Genomic DNA, 15781 nt, shown 5'->3' with positions numbered 1-15781 from the left:
AATGAATGTCACGGGAACACATAAAAAAAATGGTTGGCATTTCCTTCCCATTGGTGTTGGTTTACAGTATGCCGTAGTGGACTCAGACGCTCATGTAATTGCATTTCAAAGGCACAGTACAGTATTTCCCATCGTCTCCCCCTACCCCCATCGCCCTTCCCCCCTGGGAGCCTGCACAGGGAGGGAATTCAGGTTATGTGCAATACACAAACGCTGAAGATCTACAGTACTGTTTTGCTCAGTTAGTAGCGTCAGAATACCCTCATTTCATTCCCGCTGTTTAGTTGCATTTAGCGTAAAGAATCGCTCCTGCAGATGTACTCTGATTTATATGTAACTTGTGTGCACCTTTCCATTGACTGTCTTACAATGTAGATAAAATAATACAGTGTATTATTACAATAAAAAAAAAAAAAAAGAAGGCACATCACGTCTCAAACCCTGGACCCCTAGCGTGGGAGGTGGGAGCCTTCACCCCTAGCCCATGACGCCTCATGAGAGACTCCCAATTTCATGTGTGAAAGTACTGCAAACAGCGCCCGGCCCCCACCCCATTGGTGTTGGTTTATGCCTTAGAGGACTCGGACGCTCGCATTTGTAAAGCACGGTATTTTCCACCGCCTCCTGCTAGCTACTGTAGCCCTCCATTCCCAGACGCTCATGTATTTTAAAAGCACGGTGTTTATACATTGTCCTGTACATTCTTCCTTTTACACAATTACTGTAGTTGCGTCTCCATACACATACAGTACTCCATACTTTTTCCACCGCCTCCCGTTACGCCTACAGTATTGCCAGAGCTATAGATCAATCCGCCGCTATACTGTACGATCGAAAGTACTGGATTAGTGGAGCATTAGCCACACAGTGGTGGAGATGTGAAATGCATGATAAGTATCTAGATCGCCTCAACGCGCCTACCTGTGATTAAACTCAGCTATCGCCTTAGCGTGACTAAACGCCCGTCTCGGCGGAGAAACAGTCAAGATAAAGGTGGCTACATCTGTACTAACTTTTTTGTTTGCTAATAAACCTGAATAACCCCCTTAGTCAGCAGGAAAAAGTAGTCTTATCAAGTAGCCTCCAGAATGAAGTGTGTTTCAATTACTAGTTATCCAGGGATGTGGTTATGTGACTGCCAGTCGAGAGATCGCCGGTCACTATACCAACGCCGGAATCCTGCCCAGTGGAAAGCCCGGCAGTCAGACAGGCATGTCGACTGACAGGGACTATTCCCACTCTTGTCCACGAAACCCACAGAGTGGGAATAGAACCTGTGGCAAGCGCAGTGAGCCACTGAGCCCGAGACGTTGCCCTTGACCCCTCCCCCTCCGGCAATCTAAATGCCTGGATCCCGGCGTCGGTATGGTGACCAGCAGTATCCCAACTGGCAGTCACCCATACCCAACTTATTATCAGTTTTGCATATCACTTACTGGTAAAGTCACATGTTTGTCTGCTAACGGGAAGCCATCAGTTAGATATATGGGGAGATGTACTAAGCCTTGGAGAGTGATAAAATGGAGAGAGATAAACTACCAGCCATTCAGTTCCTAACTGCTATGTTACAGGCTGTGTTTGAAAAATGACAGGAACTGATCGGTTAGTAGTTTATCTCTCTCCACCTTATCTCTCTCCAAGGATTGATACATATCACCGTATGGGACAGATGTACCAAGCCTTGGAGAGAGATAAAGTTGAGAGAGATAAAGTACCAGCGAATAAGCTCCTAATTGCCATTTTACAGAACAGTGTTTGAAAAATTACAGTTTTGACAAGAGTCGATTGGGTAATACCAGGTGTTAAAGTTGGTTGGAATGGGGCGTAACTGCGTTCCATCACTTCTAACCGAAGTTCCACCTCCACCTGGCCACCAACAACTAATGCATCAGGTCCCGGATGTAGTTTAAAGTTGGCAGCGGCCGCCAGCCAATCCCAGCTCACGGCTGCAGTGTTAATCAAAAGAAGGGGCAGCCTTTTCAAAATCTGGCGTGAGCCAATTATGGCTTGCGGACCGCTAGCCTATGACAAGCTGCCAAGCGGCAGTTTCTCATTGGCTTGCGGTCCACGAGCCGTGATTGGTGCGCAATCGGCACCATATTCAAATAGCGACCCATTTTTTTGAATAGCAGGCGGTCTGCGCCCACTGCTGCTGCCAACTTTACACCGCAGCTGGGACCTGATGCTCCAAGCTCTGTCTCCAGTACTGGGGTTGAGAAGAAGGGGGGATGAGAGAAGCAGGGGACCCGATGTTCCAGGCTGTCACAATGCAGGATGGTGAGATGGGGGAAGGTATGTGAGAAGCAGGCGATGAGAGGTTCAAGTAGTGAGAGAAGTTTGAGGTAGGTGGTGAGGTGGGGGAGTGAGAGAAGCAGAGGAATGAGATAGGTGAGTGAGAGGCACAGGGGGGGAGACGTGGGGGTGAGAGAAGCAGGGGGTGAGATAGATGAGTGAGAGGAACAGGGGGTGAGATGGGGGAGTGAGAGGAGCAGGGGATGAGATGGGAGAGAGAGAGGCGCAGAGGTTGAAAGTAGAGATGTGCACTTGAAATTTTTCGGGTTTTGTGTTTTGGTTTTGGGTTCGGTTCCGCGGCCGTGTTTTGGGTTCGACCGCGTTTTGGCAAAACCTCACCAAATTTTTTTTGTCGGATTCGGGTGTGTTTTGGATTCGGGTGTTTTTTTCAAAAAACACTAAAAAACAGCTTAAATCATAGAATTTGGGGGTCATTTTGATCCCAAAGTATTATTAACCTCAAAAACCATAATTTCCACTCATTTTCAGTCTATTCTGAATACCTCACACCTCACAATATTATTTTTAGTCCTAAAATTTGCACCGAGGTCGCTGGATGACTAAGCTAAGCGACCCTAGTGGCCGACACAAACACCTGGCCCATCTAGGAGTGGCACTGCAGTGTCACGCAGGATGGCCCTTCCAAAAAACCCTCCCCAAACAGCACATGACGCAAAGAAAAAAAGAGGCGCAATGAGGTAGCTGTGTGAGTAAGATAAGCGACCCTAGTGGCCGACACAAACACCTGGCCCATCTAGGAGTGGCACTGCAGTGTCACGCAGGATGGCCCTTCCAAAAAACCCTCCCCAAACAGCACATGACGCAAAGAAAAAAAGAGGCGCAATGAGGTAGCTGTGTGAGTAAGATAAGCGACCCTAGTGGCCGACACAAACACCTGGCCCATCTAGGAGTGGCACTGCAGTGTCACGCAGGATGTCCCTTCCAAAAAACCCTCCCCAAACAGCACATGACGCAAAGAAAAAAAGAGGCGCAATGAGGTAGCTGTGTGAGTAAGATAAGCGACCCTAGTGGCCGACACAAACACCGGGCCCATCTAGGAGTAGCACTGCAGTGTCACGCAGGATGGCCCTTCCAAAAAATACTCCCCAAACAGCACATGACGCAAAGAAAAATTAAAGAAAAAAGAGGTGCAAGATGGAATTGTCCTTGGGCCCTCCCACCCACCCTTATGTTGTATAAACAGGACATGCACACTTTAACCAACCCATCATTTCAGTGACAGGGTCTGCCACACGACTGTGACTGAAATGACGGGTTGGTTTGGACCCCCACCAAAAAAGAAGCAATTAATCTCTCCTTGCACAAACTGGCTCTACAGAGGCAAGATGTCCACCTCATCATCATCCTCCGATATATCACCGTGTACATCCCCCTCCTCACAGATTATCAATTCGTCCCCACTGGAATCCACCATCTCAGCTCCCTGTGTACTTTATGGAGGCAATTGCTGCTGGTCAATGTCTCCACGGAGGAATTGATTATAATTCATTTTAATGAACATCATCTTCTCCACATTTTCTGGATGTAACCTCGTACGCCGATTGCTGACAAGGTGAGCGGCGGCACTAAACACTCTTTCGGAGTACACACTTGTGGGAGGGCAACTTAGGTAGAATAAAGCCAGTTTGTGCAAGGGCCTCCAAATTGCCTCTTTTTCCTGCCAGTATAAGTACGGACTGTGTGACGTGCCTACTTGGATGCGGTCACTCATATAATCCTCCACCATTCTTTCAATGGTGAGATAATCATATGCAGTGACAGTAGACGACATGTCCGTAATCGTTGTCAGGTCCTTCAGTCCGGACCAGATGTCAGCATCAGCAGTCGCTCCAGACTGCCCTGCATCACCGCCAGCGGGTGGGCTCGGAATTCTGAGCCTTTTCCTCGCACCCCCAGTTGCGGGAGAATGTGAAGGAGGAGATGTTGACAGGTCGCGTTCCGCTTGACTTGACAATTTTCTCACCAGCAGGTCTTTGAACCCCAGCAGACTTGTGTCTGCCGGAAAGAGAGATCCAAGGTAGGCTTTAAATCTAGGATCGAGCATGGTGGCCAAAATGTAGTGCTCTGATTTCAACAGATTGACCACCCGTGAATCCTTGTTAAGCGAATTAAGGGCTCCATCCACAAGTCCCACATGCCTAGCGGAATCGCTCTGTGTTAGCTCCTCCTTCAATGTCTCCAGCTTCTTCTGCAAAAGCCTGATGAGGGGAATGACCTGACTCAGGCTGGCAGTGTCTGAACTGACTTCACGTGTGGCAAGTTCAAAGGGCATCAGAACCTTGCACAATGTTGAAATCATTCTCCACTGCGCTTGAGACAGGTGCATTCCACCTCCTATATCGTGCTGAATTGTATAGGCTTGAATGGCCTTTTGCTGCTCCTCCAACCTCTGAAGCATATAGAGGGTTGAATTCCACCTCGTTACCACTTCTTGCTTCAGATGATGGCAGGGCAGGTTCAGTTGTTTTTGGTGGTGCTCCAGTCTTCTGTACGTGGTGCCTGTACGCCGAAAGTGTCCCGCAATTCTTCTGGCCACCGACAGCATCTCTTGCACACCCCTGTCGTTTTTTTAAAAATTCTGCACCACCAAATTCAAGGTATGTGCGAAACATGGGACGTGCTGGAATTTGCCCAGATTTAATGCACACACAATATTGCTGGCGTTGTCCGATGCCACAAATCCACAGGAGAGTCCAATTGGGGTAAGCCATTCCGCGATGATCTTCCTCAGTTGCCGTAAGAGGTTTTCAGTTGTGTGCGTATTCTGGAAAGCGGTGATACAAAGCGTAGCCTGCCTAGGAAAGAGTTGGCGTTTGCGAGATGCTGCTACTGGTGCCGCCGCTGCTGTTCTTGCGGCGGGAGTCCATACATCTACCCAGTGGGCTGTCACAGTCATATAGTCCTGACCCTGCCCTGCTCCACTTGTCCACATGTCCGTGGTTAAGTGGACATTGGGTACAACTGCATTTTTTAGGACACTGGTGAGTCTTTTTCTGACGTCCGTGTACATTCTCGGTATCGCCTGCCTAGAGAAGTGGAACCTAGATGGTATTTGGTAACGGGGGCACACTACCTCAAGAAATTGTCTAGTTCCCTGTGAACTAACGGCGGATACCGGACGCACGTCTAACACCAACATAGTTGTCAAGGCCTCAGTTATCCGCTTTGCAGTAGGATGACTGCTGTGATATTTCATCTTCCTCGCAAAGGACTGTTGGACAGTCAATTGCTTACTGGAAGTAGTACAAGTGGGCTTACGACTTCCCCTCTGGGATGACGATCGACTCCCAGCAGCAACAACAGCAGCGCCAGCAGCAGTAGGCATTACACTCAAGGATGCATCGGAGGAATCCCAGGCAGGAGAGGACTCGTCAGAATTGCCAGTGACATGGCCTGCAGGACTATTGGCATTCCTGGGTAAGGAGGAAATTGACACTGAGGGAGTTGGTGGGGTGGTGGAAGGGATTTACTGGTCAGTGGACTGCTTCCGCTGTCACCCAAAGTTTTTGAACTTGTCACTGACTTATTATGAATGCGCTGCAGGTGACGTATAAGGGAGGATGTTCCGAGGTGGTTAACGTCCTTACCCCTACTTATTACAGCTTGACAAAGGCAACACACGGCTTGACACCTGTTGTCCGTATTTCTGTTGAAATACTTCCACACCGAAGAGCTGATTTTTTTGGTATTTTCACCAGGCATGTCAATGGCCATATTCCTCCCACGGACAACAGGTGTCTCCCCGGGTGCCTGACTTAAACAAACCACCTCACCATCAGAATCCTCCTGGTCAATTTCCTCCCCAGCGCCAGCAACACCCATATCCTTCTCATCCTGGTGTACTTCAACACTGACATCTTCAATCTGACTATCAGGAACTGGACTGCGGGTGCTCCTTCCAGCACTTGCAGGGGGCGTGCAAATGGTGGAAGGCGCATGCTCTTCACGTCCAGTGTTGGGAAGGTCAGGCATCGCAACCGACACAATTGGACTCTCCTTGTGGATTTGGGATTTCGAAGAACGCACAGTTCTTTGCGGTGCTTTTGCCAGCTTGAGTCTTTTCATTTTTCTAGCGAGAGGCTGAGTGCTTCCATCCTCATGTGAAGCTGAACCACTAGCCATGAACATAGGCCAGGGCCTCAGCCGTTCCTTGCCACTCCGTGTGGTAAATGGCATATTGGCAAGTTTACGCTTCTCCTCCGACAATTTTATTTTAGATTTTGGAGTCCTTTTTTTACTGATATTTGGTGTTTTGGATTTTGCAGGCTCTGTACTATGACATTGGGCATCGGCCTTGGCAGACGACGTTGCTGGCATTTCATCGTCTCGGCCATGACTAGTGGCAGCAGCTTCAGCACGAGGTGGAAGTGGATCTTGATCTTTCCCTAATTTTGGAACCTCAACATTTTTGTTCTCCATATTTTAATAGGCACAACTAAAAGGCACCTCAGGTAAACAATGGAGATGGATGGATACTAGTATACTTATGGATGGACTGCCGAGTGCCGACACAGAGGTAGCTACAGCCGTGGACTACCGTACTGTGTCTGCTGATAATATAGACTGGATGATAATGAGATGAAATCAATATATATGTATATATAGTATCACTAGTACTGCAGCCGGACAGGTATATATATTTATTATGTAATGACTGATGACGGACCTGCTGGACACTGTCAGCTCAGCAGCACCGCAGACTGCTACAGTAAGCTACTATAGTAGTATGTATAAAGAAGAAAGAAAAAAAAAACCACGGGTAGGTGGTATACAATTATGGATAGACTGCCGAGTGCCGACACAGAGGTAGCTACAGCCGTGGACTACCGTACTGTGTCTGCTGATAATATAGACTGGATGATAATGAGATGAAATCAATATATATGTATATATAATATCACTAGTACTGCAGCCGGACAGGTATATATATTTATTATGTAATGACTGATGACGGACCTGCTGGACACTGTCAGCTCAGCAGCACCGCAGACTGCTACAGTAAGCTACTATAGTAGTATGTATAAAGAAGAAAGAAAAAAAAAAACCACGGGTAGGTGGTATACAATTATGGATGGACTGCCGAGTGCCGACACAGAGGTAGCTAGAGCCGTGGACTACCGTACTGTGTCTGCTGATAATATAGACTGGATGATAATGAGATGAAATCAATATATATGTATATATAATATCACTAGTACTGCAGCCGGACAGGTATATATTATATATTTATTATGTAATGACTGATGACGGACCTGCTGGACACTGTCAGCTCAGCAGCACCGCAGACTGCTACAGTAAGCTACTATAGTAGTATGTATAAAGAAGAAAGAAAAAAAAAAAACCACGGGTAGGTGGTATACAATTATGGATGGACTGCCGAGTGCCGACACAGAGGTAGCTACAGCCGTGGACTAACGTACTGTGTCTGCTGATTATATAGACTGGATGATAATGAGATGAAATCAATATATATGTATATATAATATCACTAGTACTGCAGCCGGACAGGTATATATATTTATTATGTAATGACTGATGACGGACCTGCTGGACACTGTCAGCTCAGCAGCACCGCAGACTGCTACAGTAAGCTACTATAGTAGTATGTATAAAGAAGAAAGAAAAAAAAAAAACACGGGTAGGTGCTAGGTGGTATACAATATTATATATATATTATATACAATTATATATATATATATATATATATATATATATATTAAACTCATAAACTGGTGGTGATTATTAAACTGGTGGTCAGGTCACTGGTCACACTATCAGCAACTTGCAAGTAGTACTCCTGAGTCCTAAGCAGACAATCACAATATATATTATACTGGTGGTCAGTGTGGTCACAAACAATGGCAGTGTGGCTGGCACTCTGGCAGCAAAAGTTGCACTGTACGTTATATGTACTCCTGAGTCCTGAGTCCTGCTCTCAGACTCTAACTGCTCCCCACTGTCAGTGTCTCCCCCACAAGTCAGATAATACAGTCACACTATCTCTATCACTTCAGCAAGTACTAGTAGTAGTAGTACTCCTCCTAATGCTCCCCAAAATTACTACTGTGTCTCTCTCTGTCTCACTCTCTTCTCGAATCTCTATAAACGGAGAGGACGCCAGCCACGTCCTCTCCCTATGAATCTCAATGCACGTGTGAAAATGGCGGCGACGCGCGGCTCCTTATATAGAATCCGAGTCTCGCGAGAATCCGACAGCGTGATGATGACGTTCGGGCGCGCTCGGGTTAACCGAGCAAGGCGGGAAGATCCGAGTCGCTCGGACCCGTGTAAAAAAAACTGAAGTTCGGGCGGGTTCGGATTCCGAGGAACCGAACCCGCTCATCTCTAGTTGAAAGGGTAGCAGGAAGTGAGAGGTGTATGGGGTAAGTAAAGGAGAGAAAGATGCAGGTGATCAGACACAAAGGAAAGTATATAGGGAGTAAGCGTTTCCTAGAATGAAGATATGGACACATGAGGAGAGTGACAAAGGAAACAAGAAAGAAGAAGGGACACATGGAAGACATAGGAGAGGTGAGCAGAAAGGTTGTTCAACATATTCTGTTACACTGTGCATTGCATCTAAAATTAAACATCAAAATCCCTATAGCTTCGGGGGGCACTACGGTGGGCATTGTGTGTGTAAAGGGTACTAGTATGTGGGGCAACGTGAATAATATTGTGCTACTGTGAGGCGTAATTTGAATTGGAGGTAGTACTGTGTGGCCATGTCCCTTCCTTGTTAGGCCACACAATTTTTTACACTGATTCTTTACAATGTATGTGACATAGAGCACACATTTATAGTTTCCAGGGAAGGCGCCGAACACCCTAGCACCAGCCCTATCTCCACCAACGTGGTGACAGGGAAGATGAGTTCCACCACCTTTGCAGGACCACCTTAAGCCCTGGGTGGTATCTCTCTCCACAATACACATTGGGTAGGATGTACTAACCTCTTTTGGTGCATCCCGCCATATATCGCACAGATACTAATCGCATATGTACTAACATATGCAATTAGTAATGCAAAGGGCAACTATCCTGATAAGAGAATCTATATAAAGCACTGCAGCCGTAATTTGGTGCCACTTCACTCTCAGGTACGCTGCTGAATGCTGCTCAATACTCTGTTAAATTGGTTGTGCTGAAACTCAAGGCTCACAAGTGACTGTGCTCTCTAAAGTGACTATATGGGGGTATGCTTCACACTGCTGTATGCTGCGCTCTACTCTGCTTTATTGGCTGTGCTGCGTACAGACTCGAGTGGCTGTGCTTTCTAAAGTAACTGTGTATGCTGTGTATACTGCTGTATCCTGCACTGTACTCTACTGTATTGGCTATGCTGTATCCAGACTCACAACTGGCTGTACTCTGTATAGTAACTGTGTATAGGGATATGCTACATGCTGCTGTATACTGTGCTGTACTTTGCTGAATTGGATGTGCTGTGTCCAGACTCACAAGTGGCTGTGCTCTGCATAGTGACTGTCTATAGGGGCATGCTGCACACTGCTGTATACTCTGCTGTATTGGCTGTGCTGTGTCCATAGACTGCAGACTCACAAGCGGCTGTGCTCTGTATAGTGACTGTACAGAGGCATGCTGCTGTATGCCGCACTATACTCTGCTGTAAATTGTACTGTGTGGTGTACTTTACCTTAGTGTGCTTTGTTAACGTGCATCTATAAGCCCCGCAGTTTGAACTGAGCTGCAAGTTCAAAAGCAGAAACATAATAAATATATATATATATATATATATATATATATATATAGTTAATTTCTATTGTTTGTACTGTTTGGTGCACTTTATCCTAGTGTACTTTGTTCACGTGCATCTATGATCCCTGTGACTCCATGCAGTTTGAACCGAGCTGCAAGTTAAAAAAAAAATGAAAAATCAAATATATATATAATTCTGTTGTTTGTACTGTTTGGTGCACTTTACCCTAGTGTGCTTTGCCACATGCATCTATAATCTGTGTGACTCCATAAAGCTTGAATCGAGCTGCAAGTTCAAAAACAGAAAAATAACAAAAAGATCTATAGATATATTGTTTGTACTTGTTCAAAGCCTTGTGATTCCATACAGTATAAATCATATAGAGAACTATTATTTATACTGTTCTGTGCACTATACCCCAGTACACTGTGGCAATGTTTCATAGATGTGCTATAAATTGCCATGTGTTTGTACCGCTGCTCTGTCGCTTAGCACCTAGCCAGATCGCTGCAGTCTTTGGCCAGTATTGATGAAAACAATATTGTGAGCTATGAGGTGATCAAAATTGACTGTAAATAACTGGAAATAAATGTTATAGAGGTTAATAATACTCGGGAACAAATAAAGACCCAAATTATGTGATTTTAGCCCTTTTTTTACAATTTTGAAAACAAAATGCAAATACATATTCAAAACCAGTCTCAGCGGTTTGGCAAATCCAAATACAAGACTGGATGACAAATCGGAGCCAAATCCAGCAAAAATGGTCCGGCGCACAAGTGACAGCAAAATGAATATCCCAACAAGTATATTTGTATACAAGGCACCATTTACTAATAGGAAACATTCACTTTATCATTTTACAGGAAAAAATATCTGGCATCCAGTGATATATTTTAAGAGTAATTGTAATGCCGCCTCTGTCATTCTTTTTTTCCAATATGCTATGTGCATGCCAGTTTTTTTCCACTTTTAATATGTTGCATTATTAAAAAGTTGCAATGTATGGAAATTATTAGCACAACTTGCTATCCTTAACGATGATGGAAAAGCACTGGATGACATCTGCCTAAGAGATAGATGGAAAGATTATTCTTGCTGATAAGAAACCCATCTAGATTCCTGACAGCTATCAAATATCATGTACACAACACTGCAAAATCCAGTAATCCTTCTAATCTACTGCACCTAACCTGTACCTTATTTAAGTATCTGGCATTGACCAGTCTCTATATTATAACATCTGTCAGTAATCCAGCCTCTATCTTACCTAACATATGCCCATTATTCCAAATTCGCTAAGCTACACTGTCCTCTTTTTACAGACCTACTACTGTAGGTGCCCTTTTATTTTAGAGCACACAGCATTTACCCTCTACCTCATAGCAACCAGCATACACCAGTCTACATAGGCACTGGAACAGGAAGGGCAAGGGGGCAGCTCGCCACCCCAAAAAATTTTTGCGAGGCTCCAGTCAAAGTACTGGGTCACTGGGTGCAGTGCAGCTAGCCATCTACAGTTACTATGGGCAGTGTCCATATGGAGATAATCCTCTTTCCGGCTGCTCCACCTCCTCCTTCCCCTCAGCCCTTCTCCACTTGCCTCAAGGGCCTTACTCCCCCCTGCACCCAGTTTCAACCCCTACAGTGTGTGGCTAGTTAATGTGGGCTGGCCCATCCTCTGAGACAAAACCTGTGCCCTTCTCACCTACCACTTCATATGTTCCTCACCTCTTTCCCCTCAGCTCCCCCTTGTCCTCCTACCCCATTCCCTCATGGCACCCCCTGACCTTCCCCCATTTCTTACTGGGTTAAGCTTAAATGTACCCTGTATAGTCTCATTATCTTCCATGTACAGCCTTAGCCAGAGAATGAGCAATGAATGGAACCTGCTACATAAAGTCACTCACATGTTACAGATATATTTTTGGGGCATATGTATTGTACAAATTTTATAGGAAATCACCCCAAAAATCAGGATATCCTTAAAATGTAAGTAACCCCGAAAGAATTACAAGGGTTCTGCTGCGCATTCCCTGTTTCCCATTACAAGAGTGATGGCATTAGCCATTGTAGTCTATGGGCTACATATTGTACAATTTACTGAGAGGGATAGTCCGGATCCCTCCTTTGTAACAACCACTGGTGCATATGCTGTCTAATAACTGCACATGCGCAGTAGATCTGCAACATAACGTAAAGGGATCCCTGATGCAATCACTTTAGTAAACACGTTGTAGGGATGGGCTATCGGAGTGCCTGTCCCTCAGGATATTTAATACATCTGGGGGAAAATGTATTTCTTATTGCCCAAATAGCAGAAATAAGAAATTCTATGTGTCAAGTCTAAACTCAATAAACAAAAAATCACTGGCATAATTACAGCTTCCTCAACCACTGCAGAAGCGCCAGGCTTGGGGGGGCGCTGCCGCTGTATATGCAGCAGATTCCCATGTGGACTAGCCGTCCACATGTAAATCTGCTAAACACCCCTTCTAAAATGGCCGCCGCATTGGAGGAGACAGATACTTGAAGTCATACTTGACCTCTAGCATCTGACAGGGAGCCAGGAAGTGCCCGGAAGGCTTAGCACAGGCACCAACAAGCATTACACCCCTGGCAACGAGCATTACACGAGCATTACATGAATCAGGATATTTTTTTCCTCCTGTGGTGGCCAATGTCTGAGTGTGCAGGTTGTAAAACTGGGGTATAAGGTAGTCTTTTCCTGCAATGCCACGCCCCTTGTAGTAAGACCCCCACTCCTTACAGTGAGGCTACACTGCCTTATTTTGAGCGTGTGCACCTACTGCACATGCAAATTCTATACTTTTTAAATGCCAATTGGGGGGAGCAGGGAGGTGTGGGGGGGGGGGGGGGGGGGGGGCGGAAACTAGCTGGATTGGTGGAGCAAAATTTTTAGCTACGCCACTGCCCTTAATGCTATATTTTTCTTCTAATACACTATTATCTTTAAGATACTGTAGGAGGATAGATATGTCGATATATAGAATTTTAGGCTGACCATATTATCCCTTTAACCTGGGACACTCATGAATTACACAGGTTCTGTGGCTGCTTAAAACCAGGTGAAATGCAGGCCAGCTACACAACCTGTGTAATTCATGAGTGTCCCAGGTTAAAGGGATAATATGGTTAGCCTAGATAAAATCCAACTGCACCTGAGGGCGGGACATTCAGCAATTTAGGGGTACAAAAAAAAAATTATAACTTGCCCTCACAACCAAAAAAGGTTATGTCGCACCTGCCAGTCTAGCTTACTGTGGCTAGACTGTACCTAATCACCTACATGTTGTCATCCATAGTAGCATCCAGACGTTAAAGTGAGCCAGAATGGGGCGGAACTGCGTTTCGTCAGTTCCAGTTGGAGACGCAACGCAGTTCCACCTCCTCCGGCTCACCTAACCCAGAAGGTGAGCCCAGAGCCGCATGGGAATGTCGGGTGCCTGTTGAGGTTATGTTACCAGCACCTTCAACTCAGTGGCAACCGGAACTCACTGCTGAACTCCGGCTTCCGCTGTGTGCGGTTGTGCGGCGCTATGGGAGAGATGTGATGACGTCTCTCCCATAGATCCGAGGAGCGGGCGGCCAGGTGGAGATAAGCGGTCTGGAAGCAGGAGCGGGGCTGTTGAGTATTGTGGGTCTTTTTGTGTTTTTTTTTTGTGATTGTGTGAAGCGGTGCTACTAGGGGAAAGCTTCTACTGGGGGAATCTATACTGGGGGCATAACTACTGGAGGCAGCTTCTACTGAGGGCATAACTACAGGGGGCAGCTGTACTGGGGGCAGCTTCTACTAGGGACATAAGTACAGGGGGCATCTGTACTGGGGCAGCTTCTACTGGGGGCATAACTACAGGGGAGCATCTGTTCTGGGGGCATAACTACAGGGGGCAGCTTCTACTAGGGGGGCAGCGTCTACTGGGGGCATCTGTACTGGGGGCATAACTACAGGGGGCATCTGTACTACTTGCAGCTTCTACTGGAGGAATAACTACAGAGGGCATCTGTACTGGGGCCATAACTACAGCGGGGCATCTGTACTGGGGCATTACTACAGGGGGCATCTGTACTGGGGCATAACTACAGGGGGCATCTGTATTGGGGACATAACTACAGGGGGCATCTGTACTGGGGGCATAAATAGAAGGGACATCTGTACTGGGGACATAACTACAGGGTGCATCTGTAGTTGGGGCATCTGCACTTGGGGCATCTCTACAGGGGGCATCTCTACAGGGGCAGCTCTACTGGGGGAAGCTCTACAGGGGGTATCTGTACTGGGGGCATCTCCACTGCGGCATCTGTACTGGGTGCATAACTACAGGAGACATCTCTACTCTGGGCATCTCTACTGTGGGCATAACTACAGGGGGCATCTCTACAGGGGGCATAACTATGGGGGCATTACTACTGGGGGCAATACTACACGGGGCATTACCACTGGGGCCACTACTAATAAGGGCATTGCATAGGGGTGCACTTAATAAGGTACATCACTCCTGGGGACATAAGGGGCACTACTACTGGGGGCACTGTATAAGGGGCACCAATACCATGGGCTCTACATAAGTGGCACTACAACTGTGGGCACTACCACTACAATGGGCATTGCATTAGGGGCACTACTACTGAGGGCATTATATAAGGGATGCTACTGCTGTAGCCATGTGTATTAGGGGTGCTACTACTGTGGGCATTATGTGTATTAGGGGTGCTACTACTGTGGGCTTTGTGTATAAGGGGCACTAATGTGTGTCATAACATAAATAAGGGACATTACTATGTGGTGTAATGTGAATAAGATTGTGCTACTGTGCGGCGTAATTGAAATGGGGGATACATTTGAGTGACCATGCCCTTTTTGAGACCACACCCCTTTTTGTGACGCAAAATCCCTTTAGGGTTTGGGCGGTGGTGAGGGGGGGGGGAGGGGGGTACCAAAGCCCAGCAGTACACAGGATGTATTAATCCACCTTAATTCATCCAACTAAACAGATGGCAACATGTTCTTCTCCTACATTATAACATGCATTCCACCTTACTTTGCCTAATATTTACCAATCTAGCACTTACCTATGTACTTTTCTATTTTATAGGGTGTAGCAAGTACTGCAGCTTCCAGCACCCAGCATGTACTCTTACATTTTACAGCTCCAAGCAAGTACCCCTAAAGTTATCAGCATGCAACATGTTTATACTCCATCAGTTATGTGACCTTTGTTTTACAGAAACAAATCGCTTTGGAACCACAAACCCTATGTTATCCATTCTATAATCTGAAATATGTATTACATTAAACCCAAGCAATATTAATTTCTTGTATTAAAGTGAAAGATAATTATTCCTTCATTATTTTTAGTCTTCCATCTTAACTACTTATTGTATTGTGTACCTGGTAAGTAAAGGTCAGTCGTTGTTCTGTGGCAATATAAACAGAATAGACAAGGTGAATCTGCTTGTCAAGGGTAAAAAATAAACAGAAAAACAAGTCTTCTCTACTGGGGTAAAATACATGATGAGTTCAGAAAACATGAGATACAAACATACTGGTCCAGACATGCAGTGTATGCACTGCATGTCTGGTCCTGTAGAATATGTACATCAGGCATTTGTCCCATCCATTTACCCCCATGTTATTAAGGGGTCTATTTACTAAAGCCTTAGATGGAGATAAAGTGGACGGAGATAAGTACCAGTCAACCAGCTCCTGTCATTTTTCAAACAAAG

At 45.9% G+C, this 15781-nt stretch overlaps 1 long non-coding RNA gene across 1 annotated transcript in view; it reads left to right on the top strand.

Annotated features, from left to right (window-relative positions):
* The window catches only part of LOC135055427 (uncharacterized), an 84150-nt gene extending 68749 nt beyond the window's left edge, over positions 1-15401 (top strand). Inside the window, exon 3 of the long non-coding RNA XR_010243752.1 lies at positions 15151-15401. This is a non-coding gene — a long non-coding RNA (uncharacterized LOC135055427). The remainder of the gene's footprint in view (positions 1-15150) is intronic.
* Positions 15402-15781: the final 380 nt, after the last annotated feature.

The sequence above is a fragment of the Pseudophryne corroboree genome, chromosome 3 (assembly GCF_028390025.1).
Source record: "Pseudophryne corroboree isolate aPseCor3 chromosome 3, aPseCor3.hap2, whole genome shotgun sequence".
Lineage (NCBI taxonomy): Eukaryota > Metazoa > Chordata > Amphibia > Anura > Myobatrachidae > Pseudophryne > Pseudophryne corroboree.
This window is presented reverse-complemented; position numbering and strand designations above follow the sequence as displayed.